Genomic DNA, 13,164 nt, shown 5'->3' with positions numbered 1-13,164 from the left:
GAAGGGGAAACTGGTTCTCAGTTAAAAATTAAAGGTGATGGTTGCAAAAGGTAGAATATGTATCTATAAATACATTGCCTTTACTCTTTCTATTAGACCATTTAATGTCACTTATTTAAGTGTACATAATGAATACTATTTGTATTGTACAATTGATATTTCTAGAAACAAGTTTAGTAATCCAACTTAAAAACCACAATGGACTCAAATTCTCTAAAGGATCTAGTCTTAAATCATCAACAACATTTAAAAGTTAAACTCTTTTGTCCCCTGCCTCCCAATACCACCATTATGAGGAACTAATTTTCATTCATCAAACCAGACTAGCATTAGGGAGAACACTTTTGCCCTTTTTTCATGCCATGAATTCCTCTGTTAAACCCATTCCTGGCTTTCTTTAATGAAGAACTAGTTGCTGGGCTGCCTGATCAGAGTTCAAGTTATCATAAACCACAATAACCAGCAAATGGACTCACTATAACTTAAAGGGTGGTTGCCATTGTTTGGTTCTTTCTCTTCCACTTCTTTGTAGGCTAAGATCCTAGCTGAGCCTTCCAGCTCTCACTCTTTACCTCTGCAAAGAATGCTTTTATTTCAGTTATTGCATGACTTCCTTCCTTCAGGTCTTTGTTAAAGTACAAAGCACTCATTGAGACCTTCTCTTGTCCACCCTATTACAAACTGTATTCCCATCTTTCAGGCTTTCCCTATTGTTTTCCTCTGCTTTATTTATTCCTGCATACCACTTATGGTCATCCAACATACTAAAAATCTAACTTAATTGTTAATTGTCTCTCTTGTATCAATAAAATATAAACTCCAGGAAGTAGAGAGGTGTATGTTTAGTCCTATAATCCTAGTAATTCTCACAGTGTAAGTACCCAATATTTATTTACCAAAAGAATAGGGGTGGGGAAAAAAGACAGGTTGGCAGAAGGTAGGATGTATGCCCAAGCTATACATTCCAACTCAATTTCATCAAAGTTTTCTCTTGGGATTATGAAATCCTATCTCAATCAGATTTTTCAATAATCCTCATTTTTCTGCCATTCTTTAAGAATAACTCCACAGAGAAGTGTATAGTAGTGGAAGACAAGAAGTTAGTTTTTATAAGCACGGGAGAATATGTTTTTTTCTTTGTGCCTAGACTTACCATCAAAACTCCACTACAATATGCAATAATAATATACAAGTGCATAATACATGTTGGCTTATTCACAATGATATTGATTTTTTTATTTTATCCATGTGCGTGTTTAGAGAAAACCAACAGTATGAGAATACTGATTACCATCCTACTAGACTCTATGCATCATTTCCCATCGATAATTCCATAAAATGGAGACAATAACAATATCCTCATAGGGTGAAGTGCTTATAATTGTGTTCAGCATATATAAAGTGTCCAATATAAAGTTAGCTGATATTACCACCATTACCCAATCATCCAGGTCTTGGTGATTCTCTCTCTTAGTGTCTATCTTGTCTCTTTTGTTATCACTGACAATTACAGAGGGTGTTGTTTTCCAGGTTGTTCATGTGCCGTCAGTAGTACAGAAGCTTATTTTAGATGGCATGTAAGACTAAACCACCAAACTTTTAAGATAAAAAGTTTTCACTCTGAATGGATAGGCTTGAATGTTAAAGCAAGTTGATATAAAATAAAGCATTAAGCAGAGACATATGTAGGTAATATGTTGATATGCAAACCATTCTGATGACTTCTGAGAATGACTCGTGTTTGAAAAAATATGTTATACCTGGACTGTCTTTTTTTATGCCAGCCTTATTCTCTACTTCTTTTTATACTGTCCTCTGAGCTATCTTCCTAAACAAAATTCTGATCTTGTAGCTCCTTGCCTTAAGTGTCTTCCACTCCTAAAACTCTCTATAGGACAAATCTCAATTTTAGGAATGTGCAAAGCTCTCCATGATCTGCTTTTGTCCCTCACCTCATTGTTTTTGCCCCTACTGTCATGGATTACAACTTCCACAGCACAATTTGTGCTCCTGCAAAATCCCTACTACATTACAAATCTGTGCTTTCAGGCCAATTGGTTTTTGTTTCGTTTTTCTGTTTGTTTTGCCTGAGTGATCATTTACTTGCTTATCCAAATGGAGAACTTATATTCATACTTCAAAAACCAATTCATATTTTATCTTTCAGGAAGCCTCATGAAAGGTAGAGCTGGCTATTTCTCTGTGATAATCTGGCATTTTATATTTAATGTTTTCCTTTGTCATCTTTTTAGTGTTCTTCATGTATAGGTACACATGGGTATCACCTTTACTAGACTATGATCAGAATCTCTTTCTCCATGCCTAGTAAAACATATGACAAAGAGCAGGCAATAAATAAATGTTGAATGAGTAAGTAAATGCATATGTATTCCCCCCTTTCAAAAAAGATAGGTGTCAATACATAGAATGTAATATTAGCTGTTAATAATTAAAGCAGATTATTCTTTTTATTACGTTTTGACTTTATTTTTTCATCGAAATTGCTCTTAGAAAATTCAATCATGCCTTGCTGATTTTCAAGCCCAATGCCTTCATCTCAGACTCCATTGCATTTGACCTATCCATAGTCACTAGAAAAATTAAATGTGTACTCTTGCTCTCACTTCTGCCTTTATGTCCAATACAACATCAGATACAACATACCTAAATTATGCTTAGTTTTTCCCCAGGCCACACTTATCTGCTCTCCTTCTTTATTCTCCATTGTAATTACAAATCACTCAATTTTTCTAGATTGAAATCTTAGCATCATTTAAAAACATTTTTAAAATGTTTATTTATTTTTCAGAGAGAGAGACAGTGAGAGGGAGAGAAAGAGAGAGAGAGAGGCAGAGAGAGAGGCAGACACAGAATCCGAAGCAGGCTCCTGGCTCTGAGCTGTGTCAGCATAGAGCCGGATGCAGGGCTCCAACTCACGAATCGTGAGATCATGACCTGAGCCGAAGTCAGACGCTTAACCGACTGAGCCACCCAGGCACCCCAAAAACTCAGCATCATTTTTAATAATGCCCCCTTTCTTCTCAAACCATATCCAACTGTACAACAAGTTTTGTGCACTACCTATCAGATTGGTTTCTAATATTAATGTCCTGTGCATTCCATAGCATTTTAAGCTTGAACTCTCCTCTAGGTATCAACATGCCTTCTTAACCAGTTGTAATAGGGTTCATTTAGACAGGTCAGAATTTCAAATCCAGTCAACTTATTCAAAAAGAGAAAATTTATTAGCTTATTATATTAATTATGTACTGACACAACAATGCTGCATAAGAAGCAATCATGAAATCTCAATGGAATATAACACTAAAACGTATTTTGCTCTGAAGTCTGAGTTAGGTGAGTAATTCTACTGATATGAACTATGTTTGGCTGGGCTAACATAGGTGTCTGAGATAGGCTGCCAAGTTGGTGACCAACTGGTGAGGCTGACTCAGCTCTTCTCCAGGTGGTCTCCCAACCTTTTAGCAGATTGCTCTGGGTTTGTTCTTATGGTAATGGCAGAGTTTCAAGAGAACAACTTGCCCTAGGTCTCTCGAGGCACAGGCGCAAAAAGTGGCCCACAGTCACTTCTACCTCATTTTATTGGCCAAAGCAAGTCACAAGGCTATCTCAGTTCAAAGGGGGAAATAGATTCACTTCTAAATGAAAGGGGCTGAAAATTCGCATTGCAAAGGGCACAGGTAAAGGCAGAGGAACAATTAGTGCCATGGGCTATACTCATAAACAAAACTGAGAAACAAAATGGGGCTAATAGTACAGATGATTAGAAATGAAGATGTAAGTAATTTCTATCAGGAATTAGTCCCTCTCTTCCTGTGTTTAGCTCTAATCCATAGTTTTCAGGCAGCTATTTCCTCAAGAGCTAGTCCTAAGGTTGCAAGTGGCTTTGTTCTTACGATGAAAGTAAATTCTTCCCTAGCAGCAATGGATGAAAAAAATAATAATTCTGGGGGAAACCTTAATTTCTTCTGTTAAGCACATATATCTGTCTATAGTCCTTTCACTGTAGCCAGAGATAAGGGATACTGTACTTAAACCCAGCCAAGGTAGCATAGGATGTTCCTTGCCCCCAGAGTCAGAAAAAGAGTGAAAGGTGCTTTTACTAAAAAGGGGAGGAAGAATTACGGGAAGGCCAATTTAACATGTCTCTGGCCTTGTGCAATTTGATTCCTTCACAATCTTATTCTTATATTGTGTTATTTCCCAGCTTAAATTCAGTGATCATTCACTGGCTGAAGTTAAATACAAACTTTTTACTATGTGATGTGCAAAACCCTTCTTAATTTGTTCTTTCTCCTTCTCTCTCTCTCTATCCACACACACACACACACACACACACACACACACACACACACACATATGCACCTCCAGTCTTTTTATCTGCCTCTTTTTCACTTCGCTACCCAAAGATATTTTAGCCATAGTAACCTATTTGACGTGATGGAAATTTACATCTTAAAATGCCAAATGTTCAGTTAAATTATCTTCATTACCTGGCCCAAATCTCTATCTCCTCCATTGTTTCCCCCCAGACCATTTCACCACCTGGTAAAAGTCATACTATATTTCTATCCCCAGATTCGTAATATTCTTTTACAATTCAGTGCCTTTGATTATGCCTCTTAAACAGAGTGCCTTTCCTTTTATCATTCTTTATTCGATATAACCCTGATTATTTTCCAAGTCTCAGATTTAATATCCTCCTGTCCATGAATCTTGCCTTATCCATAAAATGATTGCTCATTTTCTCCCATAATCCCTATCTTACCACATTCTGATTAAGTGTATCTTTTAAAAAATACCTCCTCCCTCTAGAATTCTTTATTTGTTGTCTTTTAAATCTCTGTGCTTAACAACTTGCCCAGACTATACCATCTACACAACAATTCCTGAGAATTATTTTATCTATAATGATTAATAATTCTCAATAATTTATGCATTTTTTAGAAAAAGTTTAATGTTTATTTATTTTTGAGAGAGAGAGAGAGAGTGGGGAGGAACAGAGAGAGAGGGAGACACAGAATCTAAAGGCTCCAGGCTCTGAACTGACAGCACAGAGCCCCATGTGGGGCTCAGACCCAGGAATCATGAGATCATGACCTGAGCTGAAGTCAGACACTTAATTGACTGAGCCACCCAGGTGCCTCAATAATTTATGTGTTTAAGTGCATACAAATGTTAGTGGCTGAGCAAAAGGGGTACAATACAAACATCAAAAATATTAGTACTCTTCTTATATAAAAATATCACTATGTTTTAATCCTGAGCAACAGAATAAAAATAAGTGACTGTTTTAAACCATTCAGACTTCTCCAAAAACCCTTAAAAGCACCTGAGTGTAGTGAAGTTCAAAATTTATCAACTTTATCTTTAAAATTTCATTATTGTATTAGTTATGAATTATTCTCTCCTTTGTACAAAAACTGTGCCACTATCTTTTGAAATTAAATATCTGATGTTTCTTTCTTGGTCTAATTCAAATGTATCCTCTTTCTAAGGGGAGATAGATGCATTTTTACTTTGTTGTGTAAAACCATACACGCTGGTGATAAATGAGCAGTGTCTGTGGTTACATTTGTTCTTATCTCTTTTGAAGCAGAAAATCTGGCAGTCTCTTATCTAAACTTTAACAAGTGGAGATAAACCTTGATAGAAAAATGTTTTTGGACTGCCATTGCTTTTAGCAAGAGTAAACAATTTAAACTAAAAGCAGCTGTTTGATTTTTTCCAAAAAATAAATCTAAAAGTAAAATTCTCTCCAAAGAATGCCATATAATTCAATGTAGCTTTCAATCACATGTAAATGCACCTATGCTTCACATTTATCGGTTATAAATATAAGGCAATTTTATTAAGTACTTTTGGCTTTAGAACTAAGATGGTCATTAGAGTAATGTCTAGTCTATGTCATTAATATGATCAAGGATATGGTGCTAATGTTGCAGTGGGTATTAAGCTTTTAACATCTATATTTTAAATTTTGTAACACTTGATAAATCCATTTGCCAGATTTTAACTTATTTTCCAGCAACTGGGAGTTCCCCAGAAAGTTCTTAGAGTATATCTTGGCTCTGTGGAGGAAGGCTATTCAAGACTGGAGTTCTTGTTCCCTTTCAGAAGGGGTGCAAAAAGAAAAAGAAATCCAAGGAAGATGTGGAAAAGATCAATTCTAACAGCGATGAGGGAAGCAAATAAACAAATATTTCTGCGTTATGAAAGCCAGAAGTGTATATTTAAAATTTTAAAATTCCCACCTCAATTTGTCATCCTTGTCTCTAATTTAGCTCACTGCTCTGACTTTCCTGATTGAAGTGCAGGCACAAATTGTCTGGCTTCCGTCATTCCTTCTGTGCGCTTATCTTTTGGGATATTTTGCTAACAAATTTTTCATTTGCACAAATACTAGGCTGATACATAATGAAATATAATGTGTCTACATGTTGTTTCATTAAGAGAACTTTCAAATTTCTTTCCTTCTTCCTCCCTCTCTCTTCTTTTCTTTTTTTTTTTTGTCAGAACAAAAGGGAACATTACTATAGCTGAGCAAAAATTATTTTACCTCACAAATAATATAAAAATATATGTATATATTTTAACTAAATCATATTAAGGTCAAGTGGTAAATTAAGCTAAATCTCCTTAAACCATAATAAGTACTTCTATAAATCTCAGCACAGGCATAGTTGAATATATTGCAGGTTGAGTTCTAGACCACCACAGTAAAGTGAGTAAATGAATTTTTTGGTTTCCAGTGCATATAAAAGTTATGTCTAGAGTACACTGTAGTCTTTTAACTGTGCAATAGCCTTTTGTCTAAAAAAATGTACATACCTTAATTTAAAAATACTTTATTGCTAAAAAAATGCCAACAATGACCTGAACTTTCACTGAGTTGAAACCTTTTTGCCTTGAAGTTGATGACTCTTGACTGATTAGGGTGGTGGTTGCTGAATGTTGGGGTGACCGTGGCAATTTCTCAAAATAAGACAACGGTGAAGTTTGCCACATCAATTGACTCTTCCTTTCACAAACGATTTCTCTGTAGCAAGAGATGCTGTTTGAGAGCATTTGACCCGGAGTAGAACTTCTTTCAAAACTGGAGTCAATCCTCTCAAATGCTATTTATGTAATTTTCTAAATGCTTTGTTGTCATTACAACAGTCCTCACAGCATCTTAACCAAGAGTAGCTTTCATCTCAAGAAACCATTTTCTTTCTGGGCTCATCCCTAAAAAAGCAACTTCTCATCTCTGAAAGGCTTATCATGAGAGTGCAGCCATTCAGTCACATCTCCAGGCTATACTTCTAATCCTACTTCTCTTGCTATTTCCACCACCTCTGCAGTTACTTCCTTTACTGAAGTTTTGAACCCATCAAAGTCATCCATGATGGCTGGAATCAACTTCTTCTAAACTCCTATTCATGTTGATATTTTGACTTCTTCCCATGAATCACACACGTTCTTAAGGGCTTCCAAAATGATGAGTCATTTCCAGAAGATTTTCAATTTATTTCAATCACTACCTATGACAGCTATAGCCTTACAAAATGTATTTCTTAAATAAGAAACAAAAACAAAAAACATGGAAGTCAAAACTACTCTTTAATTCATGGGTTCCAGAACGGATGTTGTATTAGCAGGCATGAAAAAAGGGAATGTCATGGCTAGTTTGATCTTGTGTCCAGACAACTAAAACTTTCTCCATGTCAGCAATAATGCCGTTTTACTTTCTTATCATTTGTGTGTTCACTGAAGGAGGACTTTTAATTTCCCTCAAAAACTTGTCCTTTGTATTCCCAACTTGACTCACTGGTGAAAGAGACCTAGCTTCCAGCCTATCTCAGCTTTTGACATGTCTTCCTCACTAAGGTTAATAACTTCTAGCTTTTGAATTAAAGTGAAAGATGTGTAAGTCTTACTTTCACTTGAAGAGTTAGAGGTCATTAGAAGGTTATTAACTGGCCTAACTTCAGTATTGTTTTATTTCAGAAATTAGGGAGACCAAAGGAGAGGGAGAGAGAGGGGGAATGCCTGATTGGTGCAGTCAGAACACACACAACATGTATAGATTAAGTTCACCATCGTGTATGGGCACAGTTTGTGGCACCCCAAAACAATTACAGTAGTAACATCAAAGATCTGATCACAGATCACTGTAACGAATATAACAGTAATAATAAAAAAAAAGCTTGAAATATTGCCAGAATTACCAAAGTGTGGTACAGAGACATGTACCACATGTCTCCACAGAGACATGGAGTGCACCAATAGACCAGCTCCATGCCGGGTTGCCACATACTTTAGTTTGTTTAAAAAATACATTTTCTGAGAAGCACGATAAAGCAAATCACAATAAAATGAGGTACACCTCTACCTAGGAGTCATTTGTCTGTTGTTTCTGAGAGAGGAAATCACCAAGTTTGACTTCCAAGTTCCTGCAGCACTTTCTAACTCTTTCACCTTTGACTTTGATTTTATCTTTAATCAACTCCAAAGATTAGAATTAGAGTTAAGTTTTGCTAGAAAATTGAAATGTAAGGATTCTGCACTGTGCATGTGAACCACTGACTTTTACTTTAGTGGTTGTCTTGTGTACATTTAGCTATTTCAGTCTTCTTCATAGTCGATGTGGTTAAAGTTACCAATGTGCCTCACCTTTGTCGTTTGGGAGACTACAACCTTTGAAACAGAGTTTGTAACTGGTATTATATTTTAGTTGTGATCCCACTTTTCACAGAATGGAAATACACAATAGATGAATTTAAGTAATACCACTACTTAAAAATTATGAAATATTTTTCTTGGCACAACTATGCATTCATAGTTACGATTTTTCCAAATCAAGTTATTAGTAACAAGGGAGCAGTGAAGGGGTAGGGCACTTCTGATACAGTAGGATTGGGCAGAGGTAACAGAAAGCTGACTGTAAGGCCCTTAAATTTATGTGAGATAAAGAGAGCTAGAATCATTCCTTCAAGAGAAGTCTTTAAGATTTGCTGTCACAACTACTGAAGCTGTTAATAATTCTCCTCTTTAAATTGTTGCATATTATAAGTAAACATAGTTTAAAGAGGAGTTTTACCCAACCTAATGGATTGGCCTACTTTCTCTTAGTCCTTTAAACCTGTTCAAAGTTAAAGCTTGATGGAACAAGGTACTGTTTGTCAGTTACCATGTAAACCCTTGGATTTAAACCAAAATTACTCTTGGAAATGTTACAAACTAATTGCTATCTTCTGCATAGTTATAACATCCAGAAATTCCTTGAACTAGCCTCCTGAGTTAACTAACACGGGACAATTTATCAAAATGGTTCTTTAAACATTGACATGAATTTTCTCATTCTTTTCTTCTTCTGTACAAATTTTAATTTGTCTTTCATCTTTACTAGTTACCTTTTATGCTTATATTATTATATCAGTTACGCCCAGATAAAATCCCAACCTTAAATGATTGGCAAATGGCTATTTCCTCATATTTTTTTACTTTTTAATCTATAATCAGTAGATCTTTTAGTGAACTGAATAAGTGCCTTTGTTCTGTGAAAATACAAACACAAAACATCACCCTTCACATTTATGGCATTTTGGTAGTGGATTCATGCTGAGAATGGTCTGGGTGACTAAGTGATGCCTACAAAGGCACCTCAGTACCAATTCCACTTATTCAAAAATGTTTGTATTCCGTGTGTGTTCTTCAGCATTCAAATCAATAGATGTTAAATGATAACATCAAAACTTTCCTTTAGCTTTACGGTTTAATTAATCATGTTCTGATATAATTCTTTACACAATGTAGACATTCTGTGAATTATACAGAGCTACTAACACTTCCCTAATATTTTGTTTCACACAGTCATTTCTCCTATAAATTTCATACTTCTGACATTTTCTCATAGCACTTTAAGAAGATCCACAGCTCTTTTCTGAGTACAAACACATCCAACTACTGACACCTAATGTCAACAACAATTCTGAATCATCTTTGAGATTAAATATCTAATTCTTAAAAATTTAAAGTACAACGATGGCTTTTACTCCCTTGCTTTTGCTATATACAGCATACGACTTTCACATTAGCAACATATCTAAATAAAATATAATTATCAGAGAATTCATCATGTCTTGACTGCCCTCAACACCTGCCAAATGTTCTTTTAACACATTGACACTTGAGGATAGCCACATGGACATTTTCACTATCCATGGAATACATTTTCCAAGTTTTGTTCCAGTATTAAGTAAGAGTACATAAAAAAAAGTAAAGTGTCCAGGCACCTGGGTGGCTTAGTCAGTTAAGCCTCTGACTCTTGATTTTGGCTCAGGTCATGATCTCATGGTTTGTGAGATCCAGCCCTGTGTCATACTCTGCCCTGACAGAGCCTGCTTGGGATTCTCTCTCTCCCCCTCTTTCTTGGCCCCTCCTCCACTCATGTGTGTATGCACATGTGCTCCCTCTCTAAAAATAAATAAATAAAGATAAAAAAAAGAAAGGTTAAATTATATGTTTACAATCTACAGCTAATATGTTGATAAGTACATATTTCTTCTCTTCCAAATTTGAATCTAGTTATTTAAAAAAAAAAGAAAAATAAAGTGTCTGCACCTTATGTCTTAGTCGTCTATGTTGATTTAATATCACATTCTCCATTTCAAGGAAAAATTTATATTAAATGGAAGAATTTCCACTAAAACAGTGATTCTATCTTGTGGAAAATTTTACTTAAACAGGTATTACTGGAATAATTAAAATTAATTTTAAGATATCTATGTTACAGTTAAAGATATTTTCTACTCTCTTTTTCAGTGTCATAGAAGATAAATTCCCAGTTGAATTCTGGAGAAAAAAAATATTGATATGTAAATTAGTATACTTTGTGAGTGATATAGCATTTGCTTTCTTTGGCCTTAATTTTCAGGAAATTTATAACAATTATTTATCATTTAATATTGGAAATTAGTCTGTCTAGGGTTTGGAAACTCCTATATCTGTAGTCTTGAGTTTATTTTAAAATTTCATAATGCTTTTCCCTTTTCCTGTATTTTATTTTATTTTATTCCTCCCAAAATCTTATTGGAGGATGTGGAGTATACATCATAAGGAAATTGAGATGAAAGAAATTCATGCATTGTGAAAAAAGAAATAAATGCTGCACGCAATACATAATTATGAAACAGCAGTCTGCAAAATGTTAGCCTTGTTTTTAAGGGAGGAGAGTCTTCTGTTTCAAAAGTTTAAAATTATAATTTATAATAATTGCTGTTTTTATGTTGATAATTATTATTTAGCAAAATGGAGAGTGGCTGCCTTTGTCAATATACTTATTATAAAAAGATTTGTGTAGAGGAAGAAAAATCAGTGCTGTCTGTTGAGACAGGCAGTTCGTGGTGTGAATGTCACATAAATATTTAACTAAAGGAAACCCAAGGTCTCCGATGGACGTACATCTGCTACTGAAGAGTTACAACTCACACATCACATGTTTTTTCTTGCCATATGGCATGTCAGAAAGGAATGTTAAAAAAATGAAAAATAAAAAAAGATGTAAACTCCTAACAAAGCATTAAAGTCATGTATACATACATAATAATACAAGTATGTCTCATTAAAGGATTCTGAAAAAAAATATCTGGAGTACATATGGAATAAGACAGCTGGTAGGTTGCTGTAAGGTTAAACAGATTTATAATATCTCCATTATACTCCCCACATGTGAATATCAGGAACTTCTAGGAATGATTAATATTAATGACATTAAAAAGAAACAAGTGTGTCTTTGAAAAACTCAGATTTTGCACATAATTTTTGAATTGTCTCAAAGTGTAAGAGCATGCAAGCAAGAAATGTTATTTTAGGCAAGACTGAAGAATGCTGAAAATAAATCCAAATGAGAAATGGAAAGTATTAAAAGATTGCAACTACTTTCATAATCATGCAAAAAACCAGTTAATTGTTTCTTTTCATAAGTTAGATTTCTTCACATTCTCTCACAACAACCTTATAAAGAATATGAAGAAAGCAAAAATGAATTTGAAAACCTGAATGAATTGCAAAGAGTCTGAATAATGCAACTTGGAAAGCAATTACGCAGTAGAAATTTGTTTGCAACCATTATAATCGTAGAATACCTTGTCTCTGTCCCTCTGTTCCCCCCCACCATCACTCTATGTCCCCCCACTATCTCTTGTCTTCCTCCCCCCTCTCTCTCCATCTATCCAGATTCTGCTGTGTTCCAAAGGATTTAGGTTACCTTATATGGAAATACATGAAATTCAGCAAGATAACTATTAGGGTCTACCAGGAAAACCAAAACTGCTCTAGTCATGTTTTAATAAAGTGAATTAATAGAAGAAGTTATTTATGCAGGTGGCAACTTAGAGGGGTGGCCAAATATGGGGCAGTGAGGCATCACAGAAATTAGCAACAGCAGGAAACAACAGCCATCTTCAGTTGAAAGGACATGGTGTTGAGGCTGTTAGTGGGATGTAAGGACTGGAGTCTGGCAGGAACCAGGACCACAAGGGAAGAGGGATAAGTGAGAACATCCCTGGAGAAAGAATACACAGGGAGAAGTACTCTGGCTTCTCTCAAGACTAGACTCCAACTAATCTTCCCAAAGTGTCTCTCAGAGACTGAACACAGTGGGGACTGGGAAATGCAGTGTGTAGAGGTCAGCACCTCTGTGAAGAACAGAGCTGGGGAAGGTGATATCTGTGTGAGAGTCCCACACAGGCACATCCAACTTCCAGCTGGCAGTCTGGCTATGTTGGTCAGAGTCATTATCTTAATTTCCAAGAAACATGGTGGCATCTACTGGGTGCATTCAAGGAAGGGCAGAGGTTGAAACCCAGCCCCAAAGCTGCAAACCACCCAAGCTGCCTGCCCCTCTCACACACTGTCATCCCTGGGACTCCATTTCCCTCTATCTTTCTCCCAGGTTGTGCTCCAGGAAACACTAAATCACCACGGTCTCTCTCTGCCTTCTCTCCTCACCAGGCTCTTCTGAAGAGCCTGCTCTCTCTGGCAGCTTTCTCCAGGCCATTGCTACCATCATAATGGGGACTGGCAATTTCTGTAAGCACCACTCCTCTGATGAAGATTGTGTGTGTGATATCTCCCCCCTTGACGGACTTCCACAACCCA

The sequence above is a fragment of the Lynx rufus genome, unplaced genomic scaffold (assembly GCF_022079265.1).
Source record: "Lynx rufus isolate CCGP_SWC_20201006 ecotype Redwood Valley unplaced genomic scaffold, mLynRuf1.p SCAF_4, whole genome shotgun sequence".
In the NCBI taxonomy this organism is placed as follows: Eukaryota; Metazoa; Chordata; class Mammalia; order Carnivora; family Felidae; genus Lynx; species Lynx rufus.
Note: the sequence above shows the minus strand (reverse complement) of the source record.